Genomic DNA, 27960 nt, shown 5'->3' with positions numbered 1-27960 from the left:
TGTACTCTCGCTAATCTCCTGTGGCGGTAAGTTGGAGGAACTACGTCAGCCGGCCGGTGTGGCCTAGCGGTTCTAGGCGCTTCAGTTTGGAACCGCGCGACGGCTGCGGTCGCAGGTTCGAATCCTGCTTCGGGCATGGATGTGTGTGATGTCCTTAGGTTAGCTAGGTTTAAGTAGTTCTAAGTTCTAGGGGACTGATGACCACAGATGTTAAGTCCCATAGTGCTCAGAGCCAGTTGAACCAGTTAGTTGAACTAGGTCGCAGTGGAGAATCAGACTCTAGCCTGTCAGGACTCGGACACCTACAAGCGCTATGACGTCTCAAGCCAGCGACCGTCTCCTTCAAGAATAAAACGAACCGTGTCTCAATTTAGCCGAAAACGCTAATCAGGAAATATGTTACTCCTTTCTGCCAATAGTGTGACAGTGCTGGGTTTTATAAATTCCCACCCCTGAATATCGTCTGTCATGGGCTAATCAGAACATCTTCCTCGCTGGTTTGTCCTAGAAATTTACGTCTGACGTCAGCCGGAGGTGGATGTATCTGAACGTTGTTCTACACTTCTGAATTTGTCGAGGCCAAATCAGCGTGACGGGACCTCTGCAAGATACCTTTTCTCTTTGTGGTTTGTCCCAACAATCCAAGAATTGTACTTTTCCTCCTTAAATAGTGGCGTTACAGCAATCATGTGAAAATGTTGCCCTTGGCCACCTCAAGAGGAGAGCTGTGCCACTGGTCACTAAGCTAGATTTAATGAAAAGGACCGGTAGGTTCCGTGAGCTTATGTCGGTAGCCATTTGACACACACAAACCAGCAGACAGCTCTGAGTGCCCCCAACACACCTGCCACATTCAGAGCAGTGTGCAGGCTGTGAAATTCTCACATATTCGCAGACTAGAACTATTGGCCCCTTTACCGACGACCACTGAAATTTTATGAAATACATCCTTGTAATAAATCAAGGTAATGAGATTTTAACCAGAGATTTTTCTGTCAAATGTCAGTCATGCCAAGGGGCATATACATGTAGTATAAATACAAGGAGACAAGCCAGACAGCTTGTAACCTTCCATACGTTCTCCCTTACAATTTAATTTTGAGTGGAGGTTGTCCTACTGAAGCATGGTAGACGGGGAAACTCAGAGGAAAATTTATTGAAAAAAAAAGTTACCACAGAATGATATAACAGTGATGGATGCAGAATAACAGTCCACGTTCAACCACAATGTAGCTCTCTCCTGCACACAGATGGAATAAACCTAAACTGGCCAAATGTTGATGGTACACAGCATCTCCGCCAGCAAACTTAACAAGTATAGCAATACCAATATAACAAGGAACGGCTGCTAGTAGAATTGCGTATTGCTTAGAGTTGCAATTTAATACAAAAAATTGTCATCTAGGACTCTGGCCTCATTGTATGTTCGCTGTTTTGTAAATACTTATATACTATACACCCCATGAACCATGGACCTTGCCGTTGGTGGGGGAGGCTTGCGTGCCTCAGCGATACAGATAGCCGTACCGTAGGTGCAACCACAACGGAGGGGTATCTGTTGAGAGGCCAGACAAACGTGTGGTTCCTGAAGAGGGGCAGCAGCCTTTTCAGTAGTTGCAGGGCAACAGTCTGGATGATTGACTGATCTGGCCTTGTAACACTAATCAAAACAGCCTTGCTGTGCTGGTACTGCGAACGGTTGAAAGCAAGGGGAAACTACGGCCGTAATTTTTCCCGAGGGCATGCAGGTTTACTGTATGGTTAATGATGATGGCGTCCTCATGGGTAAAATATTCCGGAGGTAAAATAGTCCCCCATTCGGATCTCCGGGCGGGGACTACTCAAGAGGACGTCATTATCAGGAGAAAGAAAACTGGCGTTCTACGGATCGGAGCGTGGAATGTCAGATCCCTTAATCGGGCAGGTAGGTTAGAAAATGTAAACAGGGAAATAGATAGGTTAAAGTTAGAAATACAAAGTCAAATAGGAGTAATGCAGGAGTAGGTTTAATAATGAATAGGAAAATAGGAATGCGGGTAAGCTACTACAAACAGCATAGTGAACGCATTATTGTGGCCAAGATAGACACGAAGCCCACGCCTACTACAGTAGAACAAGTTTATATGCCAACTAGCTCTGCAGATGACGAAGAAATTGAAGAAATGTATGACGAGATAAAAGAAATTATTCAGATAGTGAAGGGAGACGAAAATTTAATAGTCATGGGTCACTGGAATTCGGTAGTAGGAAAAGGGAGAGAAGGAAACGTAGTAGGTGAACATGGATTGGAGCTGAGAAATGAAAGAGGAAGCCGCCTGGTAGAATTTTGCACAGAGCACAACTTAATCATAGCTAACACTTGGTTCAAGAATCATAAAAGAAGATTGTATGCATGGAAGAAGCCTGGAGATACTGACAGGTTTCAGATAGATTATATAATGGTACGACAGAGATTTAGGAACCAGGTTTTAAATTGTAAGACATTTACAGGGGCAGATGTGGACTCTGACCACAATCTATTGGTTATGAACTGTAGATTAAAACTGAAGAAACTGCAATAAGATGGGAATTTAAGGAGATGGGACCTGGATAAACCGACTAAACCAGAGGTTGTACAGAGTTTCAGGGAGAGCGTAGGGGAACAGATGGCAGGAATGGGGGAAAGAAATACAATAGAAGAAGAATGGGTAGCTTTGAGGGATGAAGTAGTGAAGGCAGCAGAGGATCAAGTAGGTAAAAAGACGAGGGCTAGTAGAAATTCTTGGGTAACAGAAGAAATATTGAATTTAATTGATGAAAGGAGAAAATATAAAAATGCAGTAAATGAAGCAGGCAAAAAGGAATACAAACGTCTCAAAAATGAGATCGACAGGAAGTGCAAAATGGCTAAGCAGGGATGGCTAGAGGACAAATGTAAGGATGTAGAGGCTTATCTCACTAGGGGTAAGATAGATACTGCCTACAGGAAAATTAAAGAGACCTTTGGAGAAAAGAGAACCTCTTGTATGAATATTAAGAGCTCAGATGGAAACCCAGTTCTAAGCAAAGAAGGGAAAGCAGAAAGGTGGAAGGAATGTATAGAGGGTCTATACAAGGGCGATGTACTTGAGAACAATATTATAGAAATGGAAGAGGATGTAGATGAAGATGAAATGGGAGATATAATACTGCGTGAAGAGTTTGACAGGACATTGAAAAACCTGAGTCGAAACAAGGCCCCGGGAGTAGACAACATTCCATTAGAACTACTGACGGCCTTGGGAGAGCCAGTCCTGACAAAACTCTACCATCTGGTGAACAAGATGTATGAGACAGGCGAAATTCCCTCAGACTTCAAGAAGAATATAATAATTCCAATCCCAAAGAAAGCAGGTGTTGACAGATGTGAAAATTACCGAACTGTCAGTTTAATAAGTCACGGCTGCAAAATACTAACGCGAACTCTTTACAGACGAATGAAAAAACTAGTAGAAGCCGGCCTAGGGGAAGATCAATTTGGATTCCGTAGAAATATTGGAACACATGAGACAATACTGACCCTATGACTTATCTTAGAAGCTAGATTAAGGAAAGGCAAACCTACGTTTCTAGCATTTGTAGACTTAGAGAGAGCTTTTGACAATGTTCACTGGAATACTCTCTTTCAAATTCTGGAGGTGGCAGGGTAAAATACAGGGAGCGAAAAGCTATTTACAATCAGTCTCTATATTGAGCAAGCAGTAAAGGAAACAAAAGAAAAATTCGGAGTAGGTATTAAAATCCATGGAGAAGAAATAAAAACTTTGAGGTTCGCCGATGACATTGTAATTCTGTCAGAGACAGCAAAGGACTTGGAAGAGCAGTTGAATGGAATGGACAGTGCCTTGAAAGGAGGATATAAGATGAACATCAACAAAAGCAAAACGAGGATAATGGAATGTAGTCGAATTAAGTCGGGTGATGCTGAGGGAATTAGATTAGGAAATGAGACACTTAAAGTAGTAAAGGAGGTTTGCTATTTCGGGAGCAAAATAACTGATGATGGTCGAAGTAGAGATGATATAAAATGTAGACTGGCAATGGCAAGGAAATCGTTTCTGAAGAAGAGAAATTTGTTAACATCGAGTATAGATTTAAGTGTCAGGAAGTCCTTTCTGAAAGTATTTGTATGGAGTGAAGCCATGTATGGAAGTCAAACATGGACGATAAATAGTTTGGACAAGAAGAGAATAGAAGCTTTCGAAATGTGGTGCTACAGAAGAATGCTGAAAGTTAGGTGGGTAAATCACATAACTAATGAGGAGGTGTTGAGTAGGATTGGGGAGAAGAGAAGTTTGTGGCACAACTTGACTAGAAGAAGGGATCGGTTGGTAGGACATGTTCTGAGGCATCAAGGGATCGCCAATTTAGTATTGGAGGGCAGCGTGGAGGGTAAAAATCGCAGAGGGAGACCAAGAGATGAATACACCAAGCAGATTCAGAAGGTTGTAAGATGCAGTAGGTACTGGGAGATGAAGAAGCTTGCACAGGATAGAGTAGCATGGAGAGCTGCATCACACCAGCCTCAGGACTGAAGACCACTACAACAACAACATGCAACGGTGGAAGAACATCTTTTCATACGACTTTATAACCCAAGCTTTTCTTGTTTAACTAACTCACAATTTCTCTGTCTTTGAAGTAGAAGAGTGAGCGGAAAATTTTCTGGTATACTTACTGAAGGACATGATACATTTAATCTCATGCCACTGGAATGATAGGCATAAAGAATGAGTTACTCATAAAATTGGTTACTACAAGCGTGATAAACACTATGTCTTGGAAAGTGAAGATGAAGGTGAAAAAATGCATTTGCGTTAAGTGCCTGACTGAGAAAAATGTGGTACAGGTTGCATCATGGTGAGAGGAGCTGTGGGTACACACATGACGTTAGCAAATGATCCAGTATGTAAAAGTGAAATATCGCATGTCTGACTGTGATGTTGAATGACGTTGTGCTCATGATACGATTCAGATAAGTAAGATATTAAAAAACTAATATTGTGAAGACGTCTTAGGTTGCATTAAACCAAACAGAGAGCCGACTATACTAAGGCAAACTATTGTTTTTCAATATGGATTTGAAGTGTTCGCATTGTATCGCTCATGGTCATCGGTTAGAGCTGATTTTGCCAACATTCAGAAATGAACAATTTCACGTCCTAATGAGCTAGATATATGAACAATATACTGAAAACGATTTTAGTGCCCTTGATAAAGGGGATATTGAACAGTTGTGCAGAATCTACTCTAAAGAAATCAACTAAGGTACTACTGTACATTGAGACTTAAAGATGTGTGCTACTACCACAAAATCACATGAAACGGCATGGTTCACTACACATATGTCGGTTTGTATTTAACAAAGTGTGGTGAGCAAAGGGCTGTGCATAACTGTATGTGGTGTTGGAGTGACGACCATAATCTCCTTTGTTGTTGTATTAGGCTCAAACGTCTGGAGTTTTGTGGGCACATCCTAGGCCAGCCCTATGAAAGACAACCGGAGCAATTGTACAACTACGTCCATCAGTCCTGGCAGCTGGCATCAACATGAGGAGTATCCTCTGGTCGCTGTCCCCTTGGTGCGTCGAGTCCTCTGAGATCTCATGGGTAGTAACATATGAAGTGAAGTAGAGCAGGGTCCACAATTGTGTATCCTTTCTAAGGAAATGTAATTGGAAGTAACAATTAAGGGGGGTCTCGTACAGACAAATACGTGGATTCCCTGGAAAGCCGAAAGTCGCGGAGCCGGAACCTGGCTATTTCAATGGTCTCCAAAGGAGAAAGGCTACGGCGCCATCCCAGCATCATACCTCAACATACGCAATTGAAGCACATTGTTTTTGATAGCAAGCATCACCGGGCGGCCTGGATTAGCTGACTGCCGAAAGCGTTGTCCCTTTCGCCACTCTGTGACTCCGTCCATTGTATGGTCGCCACCAACGTGTAAAACCCAGATTAATCCACTTTTCAGATTGCTGCTCCTGTCTTGGTGCTGTATGACTGAACCTGCACAATACTACAGGTATGCGTTCAGATTCTGCGTGGCTGGGCAACAGCTTGACACGAGACGCAAGAACTGACATAAACAAAATCGCTATTACTTATTCGGCAGCTATGTCCTTAACGAAGCTGTGACCACCTGAAACATATACTTGGCTATACGTTCAGTACATTCACATCATTAGGATACATAAGGAAACTGTGCATCTATATATTTCCCAGTGAAAATAAAATTGTAGCATGACCCTGTAAACGAAAATATGCTTAAAGACGAAAAAATAACGTCTTCTTATTCTAAGTTGTTCGCGCCTTGTCTTTAGTTCAGACGTTATTGTGGAGGAACCTAAAGATAACATGTGTCAAAAACATCATTAGCAAATTTCTCAGCCGCGTGGTTTGTGCCGTCCTGTCAAGGATTGCGCGGCCCCTCCCGCCGGAGGTTCGAGTCCTCCCTTGGGCATGGGTGTGTGTGTTGTTCTTAGCATAAGTTAGTTTAAGTTAGTTTAAGTAGTTTGTAAGTCTAAGGACCGATGACCTCAGCAGTTTGGTCCCTTAGGAATTCACACACATTTGAAGATTTTTTTAAAATTTCTCACCCTAAGCTGCTGTACAAAAGCGTGAACTTTTTCTGAAAATGAAGCAGGTGAATACAAAAAAATGTATATAAATACATATAAATGATATGCCCTCTAGTATTAAAGCTAACTCGAAAATATTTCTGTTTGCTGATGACATTGGCTTGGTAGTAAAGGATATTGTGTGCAACATTGACTCGGTTTCAAATAGTGCAGTTCATGACGTAAGTTCATGGCTTGTAGAAAATAAACTACCGCTAAATCACAGTAAGACTTAGTTTTTACAGTTTCTAACACGCGAGTCAAAAAAATCTGACGTTTTAGTTTCACAAAATGGGCAATTGATTATTCAAACTCACCAGTTCAAATTTCTAGGTGTTCAGATAGACAGTAAACTGTCGTGGAAAGCTCACGGTCAGGATCTTGTTCAAAGGCTTAATGCTGCCATGTTTACTATTCGAACGGTATATGAAGCGAGCGATCGTTCGACACGCAAATTAGTCTACTTTGCTTATTTTCACTCGCTTATGTTGTTTCGTATTATATTTTGGGGTAACTGTTCCCATTCCGAAACGGTATTTTTGGCTCAGAAACGGGCAGTTTGGGCAATAAGTGGTGTAAGTTCAGGAGTCTCTTGTCGACACCTGTTCACGAGTCTGGGTATTTTGATATTGTCTTCTCAATATATATATATATATATATATATATATATATATATATATATATATATATATATATGTCATTTCTTGTTAACAATATTAGCTTATTCCCAAGAATCAGCAGCTTTTGCTGGCCGGAGTGGCCGAGCGGTTCTAGGCATTACTGTCTGGAACCGCACGACCGCTACGGTCGCAGGTTCGAATGCTGCCTCGGGCATGGATGTGTGTTATGTCCTTAGGTTAGTTAGCTTTAAGTATTTCTAAGTTCTAGGGTACTGATGACCACAGCAGTTAAGTCCCATAGTGCTCAGAGCCATTTGAACCAATAATTAGCTTTCACTCAGTTAATACTCTACAAAAATCAAACCTGCATTTGGATGTGACTTCCTTAACTCTTGTGCAGAAAGGTGTGCAGTATAAAGCTGCATTCATTTTCAATAAGCTACCTCTCGAATTAGAAAATGTTAGTAGTAATCCACAAGATTTCAAATCGAAACTGAAAAGTTTCCTCATGGGTCACTCCTATTCTGTCGAGGAGTTATTTGAAGAATAAAGCTGATTCTTGTTGCGTTTACTTAAACTTATTGCTTGACTTTTTTCAGGTTGAATAAAACGTTCTCGGTTTTTCCAGCCGCGTCAATTCGAATAATATCCCCGAGCTTTCGATGGCCATCTCCGCCATCGTCGACAGGAGTTCACCGACTATTTTTAGGCTCATAAACATTTTACTTTTATCTGTTATTACTTTTATGCTGTAATTTCATGTACTGTCGCGTTCCATGACCTTGGAGATATGCTCCTCAATTTGGTCCTATGGAACTTGACGGGTAAATAAATAAATCGCTTCTTCTCGTAGGCCGCATCTCCTCACTTACTATCTGTAACACAGATAAAACTCATTTCTATTCTACGCAATAAGTTCCAATGCTGCCTAGCATCACACTACACAAAAGAAAACAAAATCTCCACTATCCACATATGTGTGCACCAAATCAGAATTGAACATCCTCAGGACGCGCTACAGTCGCAGACATCCACAACGAACGACAGAAAATGAAAACCTTTGGTTTAGGTAAGTTGATATTCACTGTAGATACAAAAGCTTCATTACTGTTATCTACAGGAATTCGATGGTTCACGCCTCAGTCAAAGCCAACTCAATGACAGATGTTCTACAATTGCTGTAATATCAGACGTCTTCTCTCTTCCATCATTCTGTAAAGTCAAGACTGGCGTTCCTTCCTGGCTTGTTCTAACAAGGAGCCACATTTCTTAGGTCATCACGTTTTATTAGTCACTACCACTCAAGTTATATTTGCACGGGGTATAAATGTACCTAAGTATTCGACTGACAGAAGATTTATAATAGAGACTGGGAGGAAAAATATTACAAAATTACCTGCTTAACATAATTGTTTTATGTAGTATGGATTCCTACGACCTATACTTTGTCAATCAGTGAAGGGTTTCAGGTGACTGATGTGATGAAAGCCAGTTAATTTCACTCTTGAGTACTGCTCTTAGGGTTAGGTGGGCGACGTTCAGTGGCCTCCCTTTATACTCTGTCTTGCTCAGAAACAAACTCATTGTGCATGAACTGTCTTTTATTGTCATTTGGGTGGTAGTGCCGGTAACTCCACCCTTCGTTTTGGCGTGGTTGGTTGTTGTTGTGTCTGTTGACACCTGTTGTTCTAACTCTGTATGCATGCCCTTCTTTGGAATTGTTTCTTTTCTACTAGGTGTTCTGTTAGGCCCACATCTTCTTTCAGTTGTGCTGTGTTTATCCAAGATGAATTCTGATACTTGTAGGGTGTTTCAAAGGATTCCGTATCGTTATCATATTTGCCAATCAATATTTGTTGGTGGTGTGGTAGGAGCTTCAAGTACGAGAAGAGCATTATTTCAGTATCACTACAAGGATCATCAAGGAACTGGCTCTTTTTGACCAGAGACTCGAAGCCCTTGACAGGACTTTTAAATCTTGATGCAGTCAGATCCTTGCAAACATGATTTCATGTTTGATGCGTTGCTGAGTCTTGGACGAACAGTAGTTCGCCAAGAGCGCATCCCTGAACTCCTTGTGCGACGTGCATGTTGCAGCGATTCTACGCATTCTTTCTACCTTGAGGAGCTCACAGACAAAATCTAATTTACACTTGAGTGGTCAATTTGGCGATAGTTAGCGGTCAAATTGTAATATGAAGATCTTGGGGTGTAAAGTGTTCTTGTTATCTTTGTAATTCTGAAATATTCTGATGGATACAATTAGTCGCCCGTTCGTTTGCACACTGTCTCTCTCGTGAAAGGCTATCCGGTATCGATATCTCTTACAAGTCCTTTCGTAATTTTATAAAATCATTTGAAATTTCATCATAACGGACGATGCATTTCACGCTCGCTTCATCTATTACTTGCTGTAACATCTCATGATCTTGCTGTCGTAGGTTTTTGATCTCCATGTGAGGCTTCTATGCCTCTCTGTTTGGTGGTATTGCTAAGATCCTAGTCTCCTGTTCTTCCTTCAAGGCATGCACAGCTTGTGCTCGGTTCTTTTTGCCTTCTTCTTTCACTTCTGCTATAATTTTTTGGATCGCTGCTTGTGTTCTTTATGTTGCCCTTCCTTCTGCTTCTTTCTTTCACTTTTGTGTCCTTCCTTCTCCTTCTTTTTCCCTCTGTGTTGCTTTTTCTTCCGTTTTTCTCATCAATGTTAACAAATAGCCCCCCTCCCCCCGCCCCCTCGCGCCCGCTGTTCAGTTTCAATCCTGTTGTGAGATTTGCCGGCTAAGCACGCCGGAACTTGCTTTGCTCTGGGCCTCACCGCCCAGTATGTCTTCTAGATCATTCTTGTGTCGTTCTGTGACACATCGTCGTCCTTGCCTACGGTACCATAACTGCGGTGGGCATCAGCCACACCTTGGATCTGATCCCACTCAACAGCGTGAACGACCGCATCATTCCTCATGCACTGAGCGTCCCTTGTATATGAACAGTAAGTGTCAGGTGCAACAAAGTGGTTGACGTCCTTAGATTAGCAAAAAAAAAAAAAAAAAAAAAAACAAAACCCGCAAATCTCGCAAACAAGATTCCCATAAATTCCAAATATATATTCCCGCACATTGGTGCTCACACCGCGGTTCAATAAGACAAAATGTATCATGATCATGTAGGTATGGAGTACGTCATTGCCTCTGATCTCTTTTGAAATTACTGGTAAACTCATCGTTTTGTTATTATTATTAGCGTTACTGACGCTCAAAAAATCTACGGTTCTCCCCAAAATTTAAGTAACGAAACCAAAATATGTACACAAGAAATTACATTTGTCTTTCAGATCAACTTCACATTTGTTCCTCTTCTTTCAACATTCCCCTGAGCTTGCTCAGTGCCTTCTCTATCGACATCTACCTATTGTGGCCCTTCACCCATGAATAAATCGTCCATGCCAATGTCTACCACTGCGTGCATGAACGCTCTTTAGCGCTTCGTATCTGTCTTACTATGCTCAATTTTCTCTATTGTGTCAACTTCTACTACTGCTCCGGGCCTTATTAGATATGGTCATGCACTCTGAATACTAACATACACAATTTAAAAAATTGTGACACAACGGATTCTCCTGGCAACTGAAATCCTTAAAGGGATCTAGATACTATAAATGAATAGAGTACTGTCACAGTATCCTTCCAAAAGACAACGCCAGTAAAAACGCCGCTAACGACGTAGAGAAGTGATGCATAACCCGTGGAAACAGAATACATAGCACACACAAGAAAATGAAAAAAAAAATGCCAGCGAATTAAGACTAATCTAATACTAGCGAGAATCTAACAAAGTTTTCCACAGTTGGTCACAAAATGCAAATAACGAAATTAACTGTACATTTGATCTACTTATTAACTACGTGTTTTATTTTTAAGACAAAAATTAGTCTGCATACAGAGTCTCCCAAGCAACGAAGACCGAGCAAGGTTCACCAATTTATGAAATATCCCATGGTGTGTGAAACTGTGAAACCTGAGCCGTACATAGCCGGGCGTTTCGGCCGAGCGGTTCTAGGCGCATCAGTCCGGAACCGCGCTGCTGCTACAGTCGCAGGCTAGAATCCTGCCTCGGGCATGGATGTGTGTGATGTCCTTAGGTTAGTTAAAGTAGTTCTTCGTTCTAGGGGACTGATGACTCAGATGTGTAGTCCCATAGTGCTCAGACCCATTTTTTGAGCCGTGCGTGGCTCGTGTTCGTGCCATCTCTTATTTAACAGCCTGTTTTTGTCGTACTGCCACCTCGTTATGTTAGTTTAAATTACTTGTGTCGCTGAGTTGCTGCTTTGCATGCCCGTGAGCGGCAGCAGCAGCGCCTATCGATATAAGCCCTGCCTTATTATTCTTCCTGGAGTGCTATTACTTCCCGGTTGTCGTGTGTCGACCAGTGAGTTTGAACGTGCCAGTAGTTAGTTCGGACCTGGTAGTGTTTGAGTTGGCACGTGGCACACGTTCTGTCGGGGTGCGGCAGCAGTGAGGTCCGGACTGCCATGAATCACCCTACGGTTGCCGACACACATGTTTGGGGGACTTTGGTTGGTGGTCGGTAGGTGGTCTTGGCGGACGACGTGTATTTGGCCGGCGATTGCTTATGGGTTGGCTGTGTGTGCCGACTGGTGATTCGTCCCTGTTATTGTACAGTCACTGCCGTTAGCATTGTTTAGTTCTTCGTGCAAGTGTTCGTGAAAGTGTGTGTATATTTTGAGAATTTTATGGACAAATTATTTTATATGTTGTTGGCGTACTGGCTCTGAGAGGTCGGTCGTCTCATCGGGCGACGTGTAACTGGTTCTCTGAGCGCTTCTGGGCCCCTTCAATTATTATCTTGTAGTACTTGGGTCCGTCCTTCCCTGGTGCAGGGATGTCTCTTAGCCAGTGGGCGTGTTTCCTCTGCATGGTTGGGTCCGAGCCAGTATTTCGGCCCTCGTGTGTCTGGAAGTGAGTGGGAGAGGCACCAGCAGTGCAGTCGCGACGGATCAGCAGTCGCGGACGGACCAGCAGGCAGTCGGTTGGTTGGTATGGATGAGCCAGGAAATCGCGCGGCGCAGTGGGCCGGGCCGCTGGCGGTCTCTACGCAGTGTCGGAGTGTGTGGGAGATGTTCCGATTGCTACGGGGTTTGTGGCTCACCGACCTAGGATATCAAAGTTGAGTGTGTAACGCTACCGCCCTACTCGGACGTACGTTAGCTCTATAAAGCCTGTACTGTAATAAGTTCACGGGCTTCACCTTATAAACAAGGATTTTAGTACATAAGTTGACCGCGTGTACCTAATAGAAGCAAGATCGGACTTATACTCAGTCAGTAACTACAGTGATGCAGTTAAGCGAATGTAAAGTATAACTACTCTTTCGCATGGACAAGAAGTACACAAAGTAGATACTACCTACAATCAATAATTCGGTCGCCAGCCTACTTAGGCAATGAGTGAGTTTTCCCTTGTACAAGTGGGTGCATGTACAATCATAGTAACACGTAGTAATGATGCGTTATATGGCAAAGTTTGAAACCAGAAAAATCCACTGAACTAAAGTTTTCTCTTTTTGTACTAATTTGGACGAGCTAAATTTACACAACACCACACAGCAATGATTACTACGAACTGCATTTTGTATATTGATCAGACTGAAATCGGGCATAGATCGTCCTAGAATGAGCAGTTTTGAAAGCACACATACAATGTCACCATTAAAATTGGAAAACAACACTAATACACTTAGGTTTAATATAGAACTTAACTTTACTGGTCAAATCTGATCAGCACATTTCAAGGTTTGAAAGAATTGGACAAGAGAAGGGGGGGGGGGGGGGGGACCCTGAAACTGTTATGGTCGTTAAACTGAAACTATTAAGTACTGAAGGCAAATTAACACTCAAAATTATCAATCTATGGATAACTACTCTTTTGTCTTACTTCTGAATAATTTAACTGTCATTATTTCTGTCTCAAATTAATTAAATAACATCGCTAACTCAATTCAAAAAACTCTCTTCCAATTTAGTCATACTTTTGTTCTTTACCAACATTTGCAATAACACACAGAACTTTAGACTTCTTTATTGCATAGATTAATCTGCTGATAATTTTCGTTAACTCTAACATTAAACTTTCAGTTCAGGATACTCGGGTTGCACAATACGAGGTAAGGACCCTGTCTAGGTCAGTGATCAGGATCAGTAATGGCTAAGGCAATTCTGGTAAAAGTCACGTTATTATTGAACAGTTAGAAACAGTTTCGACACTGGTCCACACAGATACAATTCTAAAGATGAAATAAATGTTTGACCTGTGCAAGTCGGTGCGGCGGTTGGCGGGCAGCGAGATAGCGGGCAGCACGGCACACATACAAGCACGGCTAAGGCTCACACTACCTCGGCACTTTCCATCTTCTTAGCGTCGTAATCTTTCCAATTTTGTGCCTCAGAATATAGCCATGCCAAGTAGTCGTCGGAATCGGTTCATCCGAGGCTCAATGGAATCCACTTTTCCTAGGTAGCCTCCTCGGTACAGTACATGTTCCTCTGACCGACACCCAACTCCGACCGTCGCTCACCTCCGACTGTGTTACTGAGCCTGTTGTGCCGAACCGCGCCAGTGTGCGTTTTTCCGCACTCGCCTGCCTCCACCTTTTCCCGCTCCCCTACAGGTAGGGTATTCACCACAGGTTTTCTACTACACATACCCTAATGCATTACCTACGTATGGACCAAGTGTTTAAATTACAATTTTCACATCTTACAATAGTTTTAACATTAAATACACTTCCCTTTGATTACCACATTATTTGAAATCTAACATAAATAATAGTATTCATTTCAAAAGTTGCTCACAGTTTCTTTAACATGACACGAAAAGAGAAAGAAATGAAATCAAACATTGTTCACACTAATTTATCGAAATTCATAAAAAAAAAATCATTATATGCACAGTTGTCGTTACAAGTGGTGATTTCATTACCGAAGCCAGACTGTTCACATTGTGCCGTGGGTTTTCATGGTTGGCTGTAGGGGGTATTCCCGTGAGCAACAGCGAGTGTTCGAGTCGGCGAAGGTTTGGCCACCATCCGGTGGAGTTTAACTGTATTTGGTTATTTAAAGTCCAAGTGTACCAGCGGAATTTTCTGCCTTGTGGCCGTTAGCGTTCCGTTTACCTGCCCTGGCCGCTGACGTAAAATTCAGGCAGCGTCCTTTCCTCGCCGTGTTGTCGCTGTCCAACACGTGTGTGTAGTTTTGTCAGCTTATGCATACTTGGTTGTGGGCGGCTATGCCTTTTACGTTTTGGCTTTGGAGTTCTTTGTGCACTGGTCGGGTGGAAAGCAAGTCGTCTTGTCGGTGAGTCCGTTGACTGTCTCTTGGTTGGACTGCCGGCGGCGCGGATATAGTTGGGCCGACTGCTTGTTTCCTCTAAGCGAACGTTAATATTTCAAGTGCATACCGACCCCAGAAACTTCTGAGCGCCGCTGGCTGTACTGCCTTTTCTTTTTGGTGCTGTACTGCTATATACTCCCGCCAGTCTCTTGTGGCGGTAAGTCGGAGGAAAGTGGTCGTAATGGAGAATCAGAATCTTGCTTGTCAGGACTCGGACACCTCCAAGTACCATGACTTTTCGAGCCAAAAAAAAAAAAATGGTTCAAATGGCTCTGAGCACTGTGGGACTTAACTCCTGTGGTCATCAGTCCCCTAGAACTTAGACCTACTTAAACCTAACTAAGGACATCACACACATCCATGCCCGAGGCAGGATTCGAACCTGCGACCGTAGCTTTTCGAGCCAGAGTCCTGTCTCCATCCACAGTGGAACCAAGAGTGTCGCTTTTTGTTCCACCTTCTCCGACTCAGCAACTTGTGCCAATGTGACCACAAATGTAATTCCTTTCCACCAGTAATGTGTCAGGGTCACATTTACAAATTACCACCGTGTAATGTTGTCAGACAGGGGCAAATCAGAGCACATCTTCCCTGCTACTTTGTTCTAGAAATTCGTGTCTGACGTCAGTCGGCGATGGGAGAATCAGAGCGTTGTTTAACGATTCCGAATTTCCCGAGGCCAAATCAGCGCGACAGGACCTCTGCGAGGTACCCGTTCTCGTTGTGGTTTGTACCATCATTCCAAGATTTGTATTTTTCCACCATAAATTGTGGTGTCCCAGGAAGCACTTGGAACTTTTGCCCTCAGCCATCTCAAGAGACGAGTTGTGCTTCCTGACCGCTAACCCCGGCTTAATGGAAAGGACCGGTAAGTTCCGTAAGGTTCCTTCGGTGGCCACTGATACACACAAACCACCACAAAGCTTTGGGTGGTCACAACACATCTGCTGCATTCAGAACAGTGTGCAATACTGGAACTATTAGCCCCTTTATCCGAGACCAGTGAAATTTTTTAAAGTACCTGTCCTTGTAATAAATTAAATAAAGCGTTCTTCCTATCACCAGTTGTGACAAGGACATGCCAATTTAGTGTAAATGGGAGGAGGTAAGCCAGACGGCTTGTAATGTTCCAACTATACATCTCGTACATACCAGACCACTAATCTTCCCGGACTGAAACCCAATCGAGAATCTGTGCGACGACCTTGGTTTGGTTCTTCACACCATGTATCCTCAATGAAAAAACCTATCGCAACTGTTCACAGTAGTGGGATCGGAATGGCTCCACATCCTTAGTAGTAACTTCCAAAACCTCTTTGACTCTCTTCCTGAGCTCTCGCAGCTGTACTGCGAAAGGTGGTTATTCATAGTTTTCTCAGGTCGTTATGTTAAAATGACTGGATAATGTACAAATATGGAGATAAATTTAACAGAATTGAAGAAGCAGTGAAACTAAGTGAAATATGGATAGTGGCTCTATAAAATATTACTTTTAACCTTGACAGACAATAATCGATGTTTCGTGTCAGACAGGGATTATCGCCGCCGGTGACGTGTATAATTCTATCACGCTCCTTTTACACGCATTTATCTCGCTCTGCGACTTCCGACTTTTCAGTCGGCAACTCTCAACGGCACCAGCAGCACCTCTGAAGATGTCCAGCGTACCTCTGAACGAATGATTACTAACGGAGGATTATCACGGACCACTGCCAAACAACCATAAGACGCTCCAGCAGCTGAGTCTATAAAATCAGCTGGCTCGCGAATATCATTTCACTCTCACGATTTTGCTTACGGCAAATATTGGAGAAGTGTTACGAGTGGAACAGGGAATTGTATCTATGCTTTATAGATCTAGAAAAGGCATATGACCGGGTTCCTAGGAGGAAGCTATTGTCTGTTCTACGAGATTATGGAATAGGAGGCAAACTTTTGCAAGTAATTAAAGGTCTTTACATGGATAGTCAGGCAGCAGTTAGAGTTGACGGTAAATTGAGTTCATGGTTCAGAGTAGTTTCAGGGGTAAGACAAGGCTACAACCTGTCTCCACTGTTGTTCATATTATTTGTGGATCATATGTTGAAAACAATAGACTGGCTGGGTGAGATTAAGATATGTGAACACAAAATAAGCAGTCTTGCCTATGCGGATGACTTGGTTGTGATGGCAGATTCGATTGAAAGTTTGAAAAGCAATATTTCAGAGCTAGATCAGAAATGTAAGGACTATCGTATGAAGATTAGCATCTCAAAAACGAAAGTAATGTCAGTGGGAAAGAGATATAAACGGATTGAGTGCCAAATAGGAGGAACAAAGTTGAACAGGTGGACGGTTTCAAGTACTTAGGATGCATATTCGCACAGGATAGCAACATAGTGAAAGAACTGGAAGCGAGATGTAGCAAAGCTAATGCAGTGAGCGCTCAGCTACGATTTACTCTCTTCTGCAAGAAGGAAGTCAGTACCAAGACTAAGTTATCTGTGCACCGTTCAATCTTTCGATCAACTTTGCTGTATGGGAGCGAAAGCTGGGTGGATTCAGGTTACCTTATCAACAAGGTTGAGGTTACGGATATGAAAGTAGCTAGGATGATTGCAGGTACTAGTAGATGGGAACAATGACAGGAGGGTGTCCACAATGAGGAAATCAAAGAAATACTGGGAATGAACTCTATAGATGCAGCAGTCAGGGCGAACAGGCTTAGATTGTGGGGTCATGTTCACGCATGGGAGAAGCAAGGTTACCTAAGAGACTCATGGGTTCAGCAGTAGAGGGGAGGAGGAGTCGGGGTAGACCAAGGAAATGATACCTGGATTCGTTTAAGAATGATTTTGAAGTAATAGGCTTAACATCAGAAGAGGCACTAATTTTACTGAAATGCAGGAGGATCTGCAGCGAATTGACGCATGGTGCAGGGAATGGCAATTAAATCTCAATGTAGACAAGTGTAATGTGCTGCGAATACATAGAAACATAGATCCTTTATCATTTAGCTACAAAATAGCAGGTCAGCAACTGGAAGCAGTTAAATCCATAAATTATATGGGAGTACGCATGAGGAGTGATTTAAAATGGAATAAACATATAAAGTTGATCGTCGGTAAAGCAGATGCCAGACTGAGGTTCATTGGAAGATGACAGATGAACTCCAGTGGAAGACTCTGCAGGAGAGACGCTCAGTAGCTCGGTACGGGCTTTTGTTGCAGTTTAGAGAACATACCTTCACCGAAGAGTCAAGCAGTATATTCCTCCCTCCTACGTATATCTCGCGAAGAGACCATGAGGATAAAATCAGAGAGATTAGAGCCCACACAGAAGCATACCGAGAATCCTTCTTTCCACGAACAATACGAGACTGGAATAGAAGGGAGAACCGATAGAGGTACTCAAGGTACCCTCCGCAACACACCGTCAGGTGGCTTGCGGAGTATGGATGTAGTTGTAGATGTAGAATAGGAGATTATGGAGGAATTTTATAAGGGGGACTATGCTCCAGACTGAACGCTGAAAGGCATAATCGGTCTTAAGTGATGATGATGATGATGACTTACGTCAGTAATGGAAGGCTATGTGTCTATCTGTTACACTTCTAATCATCTACAGCGCTCGTAAAGTGCCAGTACACTCTATTCATCGGGGTAGCTAGTATTATTCCCGTCTACTTATCTGTCTGACGTCGTACAGTGGCAAGGGCTGTGTTTGGATGTTGATGTTCTGGACGCGTCCATCAATATTCACGTCTACAAAACACGAGAGATTACCTATGATGTCAGGAGACGATAAATAATCAGTTGCATAAAATGCAAAGTGCACAGCTGTCGCTGTCTCCTGCTTGGTACGTGTTTTCGAGCGTGTCTCTTCACACGGAGTTGTCCGCGGCTGTTGGGCTGGTGCCCGCATGACGTGGACGCGCCGCCGACACCTGCTGTGCCAGTCAGCCGGCGGACAGGCGCGGCCGGATGCGATGCAGCGACGCCGGCGCCACGGCACACGGGGGAGCGAAGGCGGCAGCCCGCCTGCGCCCTCATTGCTTAAAGTGGGGCGTGACGCTTTTCAGGCTAATGAGGGCCTCTTCAGCGAAAATTGCTGCCGGTTGCCTCGCCGGTGATATAATTTCCCTGAGTACCGCAGGATAATTTCGGGGCTGCATCAGTGATAGCTTCTAATTACGGGTGTTCCTTTAAACTAGGCAGATTTGCCCAAATAAGCCGCGGTAGCGCTGTTCTGTACCGCGTCGTGCCGTGTTCCCCGCGCCGATTAGCGCTCCCCCCGTAACTGGCGTTAGCGATTATTGCATCTGCGGTCGCTGCCGCGCTGATTACCGGACACTGGTGCTCGGGTGGTCCTCCAACAACAGCAAGATTCCAACGACCAGTTGTTGTCTAATAGAGCGGCACCCTTTACCTTCATTTCAGTAACTGAAAACAACTTCAGTAAAAAGAAGGAAGCTGTTCAGAGCTCCAGTAACCTTTACAGAGGTCCTGGGAAGCCAAAATGAAACGCTGTGTCAACATTGTACTGATTCGTCGGGCGTCAGGAAGTAGTCATCGTCCATATCAAATTTCTATTATGTTAACATACCGGGTGATCAAAAAGTCAGAATAAATTTGAAAACTTAATAAACCACGGAATAATGTGGATAGAGAGGTAAAAATTGACGCACATGCTTGGAATGACATGGGATTTTATTAGAACAAAAAAAAAGTTCACAAAATGTCCGACAGATGGCGCTGGACAGCAAAACGTCAGTGACTGCCCATGACAATCGTGTATAAAAGGAGTTATAATGAGAGAGAGAATCAGATGCGCCAGCAGTCGCAGCATGTTGACGTTACCTGAAAAGGCGTTTTTAGTAAATCTGTATTATCAGAATAGGAATGTGCTAGTTCAGCGTTAGGATCCTATCGCCATAGGAAGGGGATTCGAACGGGTAAAGGTCCGTTGACAAATGCAGCTGTGGCGAGAAGTTCGAAGCCACGGGTTGTTCAGACGATAGACCCCGTAGTGGCCGACCGAGCACAAGGCGTAATGCTGCTGAGACAGTTCAAGAAGAAATGGAGACTGTATCGGGTTTTTCTATGCACGGGGAAATCAGCGCTCGTGCAGTCGCACGTCGCACCGGCATTCCATATACTACTGTTTGGTTGGCACTTAGGCGTACCCTCCGATGCTATCCGTACAAAATCCATCGGCATCATGAACTGTTACCTGGCGATTTAGTGAAGCGGAGGGCATTTGTGATGTGGGCGTTTCAAAAGATGGCGATTGATTGAGTAACGTTTTGTGGACGAAGCTCATTTCACGCTCCGAGGGTCTGTCAACGCCCACAACTGCAGAATTTGGGCTACCGAAAATCCTGGAACTGTCTGGGGAACTCAATTGCATGACGAGAAAGTCACGGTATGGGTTGGATTTACCACATCTACCGTTATCGGGCCTTTTTTCTTCGAGGAAATGCGTGATTCTTGTTTTGTAACTGCTACCGTGACGGGTGAGAGGTACGCCGATATGTTACCGAATCGCATCATCCCCAGCCTGGCTGATAAACACCTGCTGGGATGTACGATGTTTATGCAGAATGGCGATCCACCCCATATTGCTAGACGTGTGAAAGATCTCTTTCGCGCGTCGTTTGGTGATGATCGTGTGCTCAGCCGCCACTTTCGTCATGCTTGGCCTCCCAGGTCCCCAGACCTCAGTCCGTCCGATTATTGGCTTTGGGGTTACCTGAAGTCGCAAGTGTTTCGTGATCGACCGACATCTCCAGGGATGCTGAAAGACAACATCCGACGCCAATGCCTCACCATAACTCCGGACATGCTTTACAGTAGTGTTCACAACATTATTCCTCGACTACAGCTATTGTTGAGGAATGATGGTGGACATATTGTGCATTTACTGTGAAGAACATCATCTTTGCTTTATGTTACTTTCTTATGCTAATTATTGCTATTCGGATCAGATGAAGAGCCACCTGTCGGACATTTTTTGAACTTTTGCAATTTTTTGGTTCTAATAAAACCCCATGTCATTCCAAGCATGTGTGTCAATTTTTACCTCTCTACTACATTAGTCCGTGATTTATTCAGTTTTCAAATTTATACTGACTTTTTGATCACACGGTATATCTCCATGTATCCTAAGACTGCATAATTTACTCCTTCCTTGCATATGTTGCAGCGTTTATCATGTTCCCTGGTGCTGCTGTGCTTCTCCTTGCTTGGCACTAGATGTAACGCCACCTTCCCTTTAGCTGGTTGAATGTCCAATGCGTTAACACTGAATCGACAGTTGCCCAGATAATAATTATGCGCTGGATCTGGTTGGCGGTTTCAACTTGACTTCTTGCCAAGCTGAGTTAGTTCTTTTCCGAAGTGCGAGTGCTTACTGATGGACAGTGGAGTTTCTACTATCTCTAGCAACATGAAATGATTTCGACAGCTACTTTGTTTTGAGCACTGTATTTTCTTTTATAAACTGTACATTCACAATTCTCAACCATATAACAACTACTCTTCCGTGTCTTTTTACTAGTACTGGTACTTTTGGAGTCGTCTCCTTACATATTATATGGCGGACTGTCAAAAGTACCTACAGCTGACGACAGCATGGAATAGCGTACCTCATCATCGAGTGTAGACGGCCGCTCACTGCTCAGGCCGCACACACAGTTAGCACCTTATCTCACTTGACTCTATACCAAGTGCCATCTCTCTTCCGAGTACTGTGTCTACAAAGTCTAAGCTGTACATATTTTTTGTATTTCTCACGCAGCTATCCTCCATACTTTGAAGGGGCTTACGGTGTGCAATGACTTTTCTCACGGAAACGTTATGCGACACCGCAACGTCAGATTCAGTTTGTTTCACTAATTCTTGCTGCACTCAGATGTTCACTCTTCGCAGATTCTCCTCATTTTTCATCCTATCCATCCATCTTGTTCTACATATACGTCTATAATCCGCAAAACACATTACGGTATATGGCGGAGGGCACTTGTGATACCACTATGATCCCCCACTGCAGTTTGCCTTTCTCGAATGTCGCGTGCCTGGAATGATTGTCGGCGTACTTCCGTATTAGCTCTAATTATTCTTGCTTTCTCGTAGTGATCGTTTTGCGAATTATATGTCGTAGTAGGTAATATGTCTTTCTACTCCTCCCGTAACGCATTCTGTAGGAAATGCAATAGCAAACCTTTCCGCGGTCGATAACGCCTCTCTAGTACAGTTTGCCACTAGCGTTTGTTGAGTATCCCTGTAGTGCTCTCTCGTCGACTAAGCGATCCCATGACGAAACGCGTAGCTTTTCTTTGGGTATTGTCTATCTCTTCTATTAATCCAACCTGCTAAGAATCGCAAACTGATAAACAGTGCTCAAGAATCCGTCGGTCGGGGGGATATATTGCAATCTGAATTTAGTATATCGTAGCTATTTCCTTTCGGTTTCAACCACCTTTCTGTTTCTTATACTATATAGGCATTATTACGTTAAATACGCGATAATAATTGTTAGATCTTACTATTAACGCTCCTGTAGTTAACGCGTAACACCTTCCCTGTCTGCGATGAGAAATGTTCTGTCAGAGTTATGTGGCTGATTTATGTTCGATCTATGTAGGTGAAGCTCTTCGCTGATCACAATGACTGGTACCTCTGACCTATAAAAACCCTCATGTACACGCCATAGGTACTTTTATGGTAGAGAAGACCCTTCGTTTTGTGTAGTGGGGAGATTCTCCATCTGATAGCGGAGGTCGGGAATATCGTATCCGATGTCGTCGTAGAATCGCCTCACCCTGTGGTCTATGCCTTCCTCTCGGCTGTAAATCGGAGGACCGCGATCAGTACGGTGCTACAAATAGTGCCCTGAGTGTCAAGTAATATGAATTCCATGACAGTAGGAACGATGAGCTTTACATTAATTGACGTCACTGATTTTATATCGCCTTGTATGTTGGTGCAAATATTTCATCATATGTGATTTTGATCTGTGGATGCAAACTGGCGGTATAATGAGGTATTAGGAGTTCAATGCTGCTTCCGCCGTTTTGCAATAAATAAATGTCCAAGCGACAAGTGGTGGTGGAAGCGGTAAGTCGTGAGTATCATATGATAAGCTTAGGCATTTGTAAACATGTTTTCATCAAGGTATTAGTCGATATGTGATTGTATCATAAAGTTATCGTTAGTCGAATATGTCAAATTACGAGCCCAATTCTCGTCGTTTACCGGACGTTTTAATCTGCGGCTGAAGCTCATAAAATGTTGGGTAAGACTTATGGTGAAGCTCTTATTAGTGAACGAACTTGCAGAGAATGGTTTCAACGCTTCAGGAACGATGATTTTGACGTCGAAGACCGACGTGTTGGTGGAGGGTAGAATGTTTTCGAAGCTGCTGAAACCAATGGGAACAGTCACAGACATCGTTCTCGAAAGCAGCTGACGCATTTGAGCCGTGCACTGAGACACAAACGGCCACAATACACCGATAGACGGAAAACGTGATTCTTTAGTGTGACATTTGTGGATCCCATGTGGATAAACCTCTCAAAACATACTTCGAAACGTAGAAATGTGGGACGTCCCACCCACCCGCCGTATTCTCCAAACAGTGCTCCCTCTAACTACCACCTTTCTCGATAAGTGGCACACGGCACGGCTGACCAGCACTTCCGGTCATAGAACGGGCGCAAAATTGGATCGATTCATAGATCCCCTCAAAAGACGTCCACTACTTCAGCTGTGCGATTCGTATGCTGTCTGAAAGATGGGGGAAAGTAGTGGCCTGTGACAGCAAATAGTTTGAATCGTAAATTTTTGTAATCTTTTTATAACAGAGCCTCGAAATTCCAGAAAAATCGGCGGAAGCTAAGTTGTGGACGTAAAAATGTTGGCGGTGAATTGATACATTTTTAAAACAAATAGCCTTTAAATATTGATTAAACCACTGCCTACAGAAAATACAAAGGAGAGAAACTTTCGTCTACAGATTTCTATTACCTGCTCTTCCTGTGATGTATCTCTCCACATCAGAAAATTCTGTTTGTGTGTGTGTTTGTGTGTGTGTGTGTGTGTGTGTGTGTGTGTGTAAGCTGTCACAGCTAGATTGTACTGGAAGCTGGTGTTCAGTTTCGCAGTAAATGATAGGTACACACTGCAGTTCAGATGAAGATACTGTGTTAATTACATGGCAATGAAGTGAAAGGAGGGAAAATTGATTAAGCTTTGAAAACATGAATCCCTGTACATGAAGACACGTATTTTGTTTTCAGCTCACGTACTGGCGGTTTACTGCACCGTTCAGTACTGTGCTGAATGCAAAATTTGAAACGCGCCTGAGCGAGTACTCGGAGCAACTGCGAACTGAGACTGCTCACCTCTCTTTCCTCCCTTCTTCGTCCTACTGCACGTCTCTCCTTCTGTCCCTCCTCTCTCTCTCTCTCTCTCTCTCTCTCTCTCTCTCTCTCTCTCTCTCTCTCTTAGTCTCTTCCCGTCCCCGTACGCTAGAGTTTTGGTGCCCGGAGGGTCTGGCCATCAGTTAGAGGCGCTCTGCGCTCGAGGTCAGCTTTTACTGCACGCCTCCAGATGGATGGGTTGGCAGCCACTCGAACCGATCGTTTCACTCCGACTTTAGACTACAGGAACGGAGCCCGCCGGGGGAACCTAAGTCCTTGCAGTGGAGGGTCTGTGGAGGTACTGCTCCGTGGTGTCCACTACTGCTATAGCTTCTGACGATCTTTAACCGACGTAAGGAACTTTTCCCTTAATGGAGCTATCTTTGAAATCTTGTTTCAGGTTACATAGAATGGCAGTATAGTTTCCAACATTATTTCACAGTTAAATGTATACTCACCATGCCATCCTACACCATACCAATTTCCCTCTTCCATTTGTGGATGGTGCCAGTACACGTCCAATTAAGCACCAATTTCGATAACCTAGCGTTGTTTTAGTAAAGCTTGACATATATGTAAAATAAGTAACACATGTCCAATTGCCTTGCAATCTCTATTAGCTAACTGATCTAACGTAATCGGTCCCCATTTCCAGTAGATGACGGGTGTGACATTTGAGAGAACTTCATACAGGATAATTCATCTGCCCCTACCACTGTCGCTTTATGCAACCTGCAGTGTTGTAGTGCCTTTCATAAACCATGCCCGAGATTTTCATATACTTTCGCTCGCTGGTAGTCATTTAGAAAAAGATGAACAGGACTTTTTTAGGGAAATTTAATGTGGTTGAATTTTCTACTTGCATACGTTTTCACTAGAGATCATAGTTTTCGATTTATCAAGAATAACGCAAAAAGATGACATTCAAACGCTCCTGGGCTCCCACACCCAGCTGCCAACCTTCAAGATTTCTAGTACTTTTTTATCTTAATTGACTGACCTTATTACGTAACGGTCTCAGTCGAGCAGTTACAACTTGTAAAATTAATGTTTTTGTAAACTTTACCTAACAGTTTTGTGAGTTTTAACAGCATAAAATAAACAATAGTTTGTATTCTTCAGGCCTTCTTGCTGCGAAGCTACTGGGCTTGTAAGTGTTAAGTTTGGATCGGATGGCGAAGTTTTAGCGTAACGTCTGCAAAAGTTGTTTTTCGTTTACTACCTTTACGGACACGGTTAAATTAATAATAGAGACAAAAAATGGTCGAATATCGGAACAGTTGGTGTAGTTGAGTGTGGGATGGAATTGCTTTTGGAGGTCACCTTTTTTTGGTAATTCGAAAACAATGGCCTGAAGTAGAAATGTATTCCAACACAAAATTTAACTACATTAAATTTACAACAAAAAGGTCTTTTAATTTCTTCTTCTGTAGGACTAATGAACGTCAGCAGTAAGATTCCGGTTTCCATGAAACGACTGTGGAGGGCGTAGCTGAATCGCCCTGTATTAATACGCGCTGGGAAAAATAAAACTGGGGCTGTTATACATAGGGGGCGATCAAAAACTTCTCGTTTGAGGGATTTGCTGCTGGGTATACGCGTGGAGCGCGATTTCGATCGCGGGTATATAATCACCTATATTTAAACAAGGGATAAGTGTGACATTCGTGCCTTTGCTACTTGCATGCAGAAACGTCAAGTCTGGCGATGTTATTACCCACGTCCAGACAATACCAGAGTGCTGCTATTCTGTTCTTGGCTGCCGAAGGACTAACTCTGGTAGACATCCATCGGGAATGAAGAAAGTGTATGGGGCAGAATGTCTGTCGAAAATCACCGTTATGGAATGGTGCGCAACAAGGAGCGCTGCTAGATAACGCCGTCCCTATATCGCAAATATCATTGCGCACAAGTTACTCCAGCTCAAGTGGGTGGCGCTCCAGTACCCACCCTATAGTCTTGACTTCTCCCCATGCGATTACCACGCCCTTAAAAAATGTCGTCAACGGTCGGCAATTCTTGTCGCACAAGGATGTGCAGCAGTCAGTTACTGACTTGTTCACGCAGTTCCACATTGTGTTTTACCGAACTGGCGCTACAGTCTGGAACCGCACGACCGCTACGGTCGCAGGTTCGAACCCTGCCTCGGGCATGGATGTGTGTGATGTCCTTAGGTTAGTTAGGTTTAAGTAGTTCTAAATTCTAGGGGACTTATGACCACAGCAGTTGAGTCCCATAGTGCTCAGAGCCATTTGAACCATTTTTTTACCGGACTGGTATCTTCAACCTGGTGCGTCAATCGCATGTTTACCGCAATGCTCGCTCCAATTTTGCCTGGTTGGCATACCGATTCTAGATTATACGGCCTTATAACGGTAACCGACTGATCACCCCTTATATTGCATGCTACTTACGATAGGCAACCCACCTTAAATCGTCCGTACATGGAGCAAATTATGTAAGCTGGGTTGCCTACCTTAAGGAGCACGGAATTTCTTAAATTGCCTCGAAAAGTCAGGCTCCGAAAATTCTCAGCCTAAGGCTTTTTATGTCACACTACCTCTTCAGCGCAGCATCACTCATTAGGGAGGTCATGGTGCTTAAACACACCTGAGACAACTAATGCAGGACTATCGGTTGGACGAAGGATTTGTATGCCGTGTCCTCATTTATCCTGCGTTCGCTAAATGCATCAGACACCTAACCCAGTAGGAAGTGGGGTGAGTTTTTGTCTGCTGGTAGATCTCATCGAGAGGAACAAAAAATGCTACAATATTTTAGTCTACGCTCATTAGTTCATAAAACAAAGAAGTTGAGTCATTGATGATAAAATACAGTAAAATATTCAAAGAACAAAAGGCTCTTTACCGTTTAGTGGATGATTTGGAATAGTCTAGTGATTTACTGCCTTCAACACGATACCTAACGATCATCAAGATGAGTCCGACTACACAAACTGATCACGGTACTGTGACACTTTTTAATTTTGCTGTTACATAGCAATTTTTGTTATGTTATCTGGTATAAGGTATCGGAAAATCATTAAATAACGCGGAAATAACTTCTAGATATCACGTGTGTCGGACACATCTGGATAAAAGAAGGCAGCGAGTATTGTTTTATCAGTAGAGACGCGGTAATAGCAGAATGGATCACTCAGAAGAGCTTACTGACTTCAAACGAGGTGTACTTACGGGATGTCACCTGAATATGAAACCCATTAGGGATATTTCCGTCCTCCTAAAGCTGCCCACGTCGACTGTTGGTGATATGATTACGAGTGGAAACGTGAAGGAACGAGCACATCCAAGCGAAGACCAGGCAGACATCGTGTGCTGACGGACAAGGACCATCGAGCGTTGCTGAGGATGGCTGCATAAAATCGCATGAAATCAGGGGAACGTATCACTCCTGAGTTTCTAAGTGCTACTCGCAGCCTAGAGAGCACAATGACTGCGCGTAGGGAGTTAGGAAAATGGGGTACAACGACCGAGTAGCTCCTCATCGCCCACACATTAGTGTAGTAATGTGTTGCTGTGAGTAACGCCACTGGACGTTGGATTAGTGGAAACGAGTGATTTGGAAGGAAGTGACATTTTATTCTCTGTTACAATTCGAAGGAAGGATACAGGTTTGACGAAAGCTTGGAGAACGTTACGTGCCAGCCCGTGTTGTGCCAACAGTGAAATAGTGAGGAAATGGTGTTATGGTATGGTTAAAATGTGGTCCCCTTATTACGCCTAGAAAAATACAGATTTCCGGAGGGCATGAACGCATTATAATGCATGTGCTGCTTACAGAAAAGGAACAGGTCAGAGACGGTGATTATACCAGCGTGACAGTGCGCCCTGTCGCAAAATAGCTTATCTGAGGCATTCCTGAAATGGAGTAGCTTCGTCG

Source organism: Schistocerca piceifrons, chromosome 1 (assembly GCF_021461385.2).
Source record: "Schistocerca piceifrons isolate TAMUIC-IGC-003096 chromosome 1, iqSchPice1.1, whole genome shotgun sequence".
Lineage (NCBI taxonomy): Eukaryota > Metazoa > Arthropoda > Insecta > Orthoptera > Acrididae > Schistocerca > Schistocerca piceifrons.
This window is presented reverse-complemented; position numbering follows the sequence as displayed.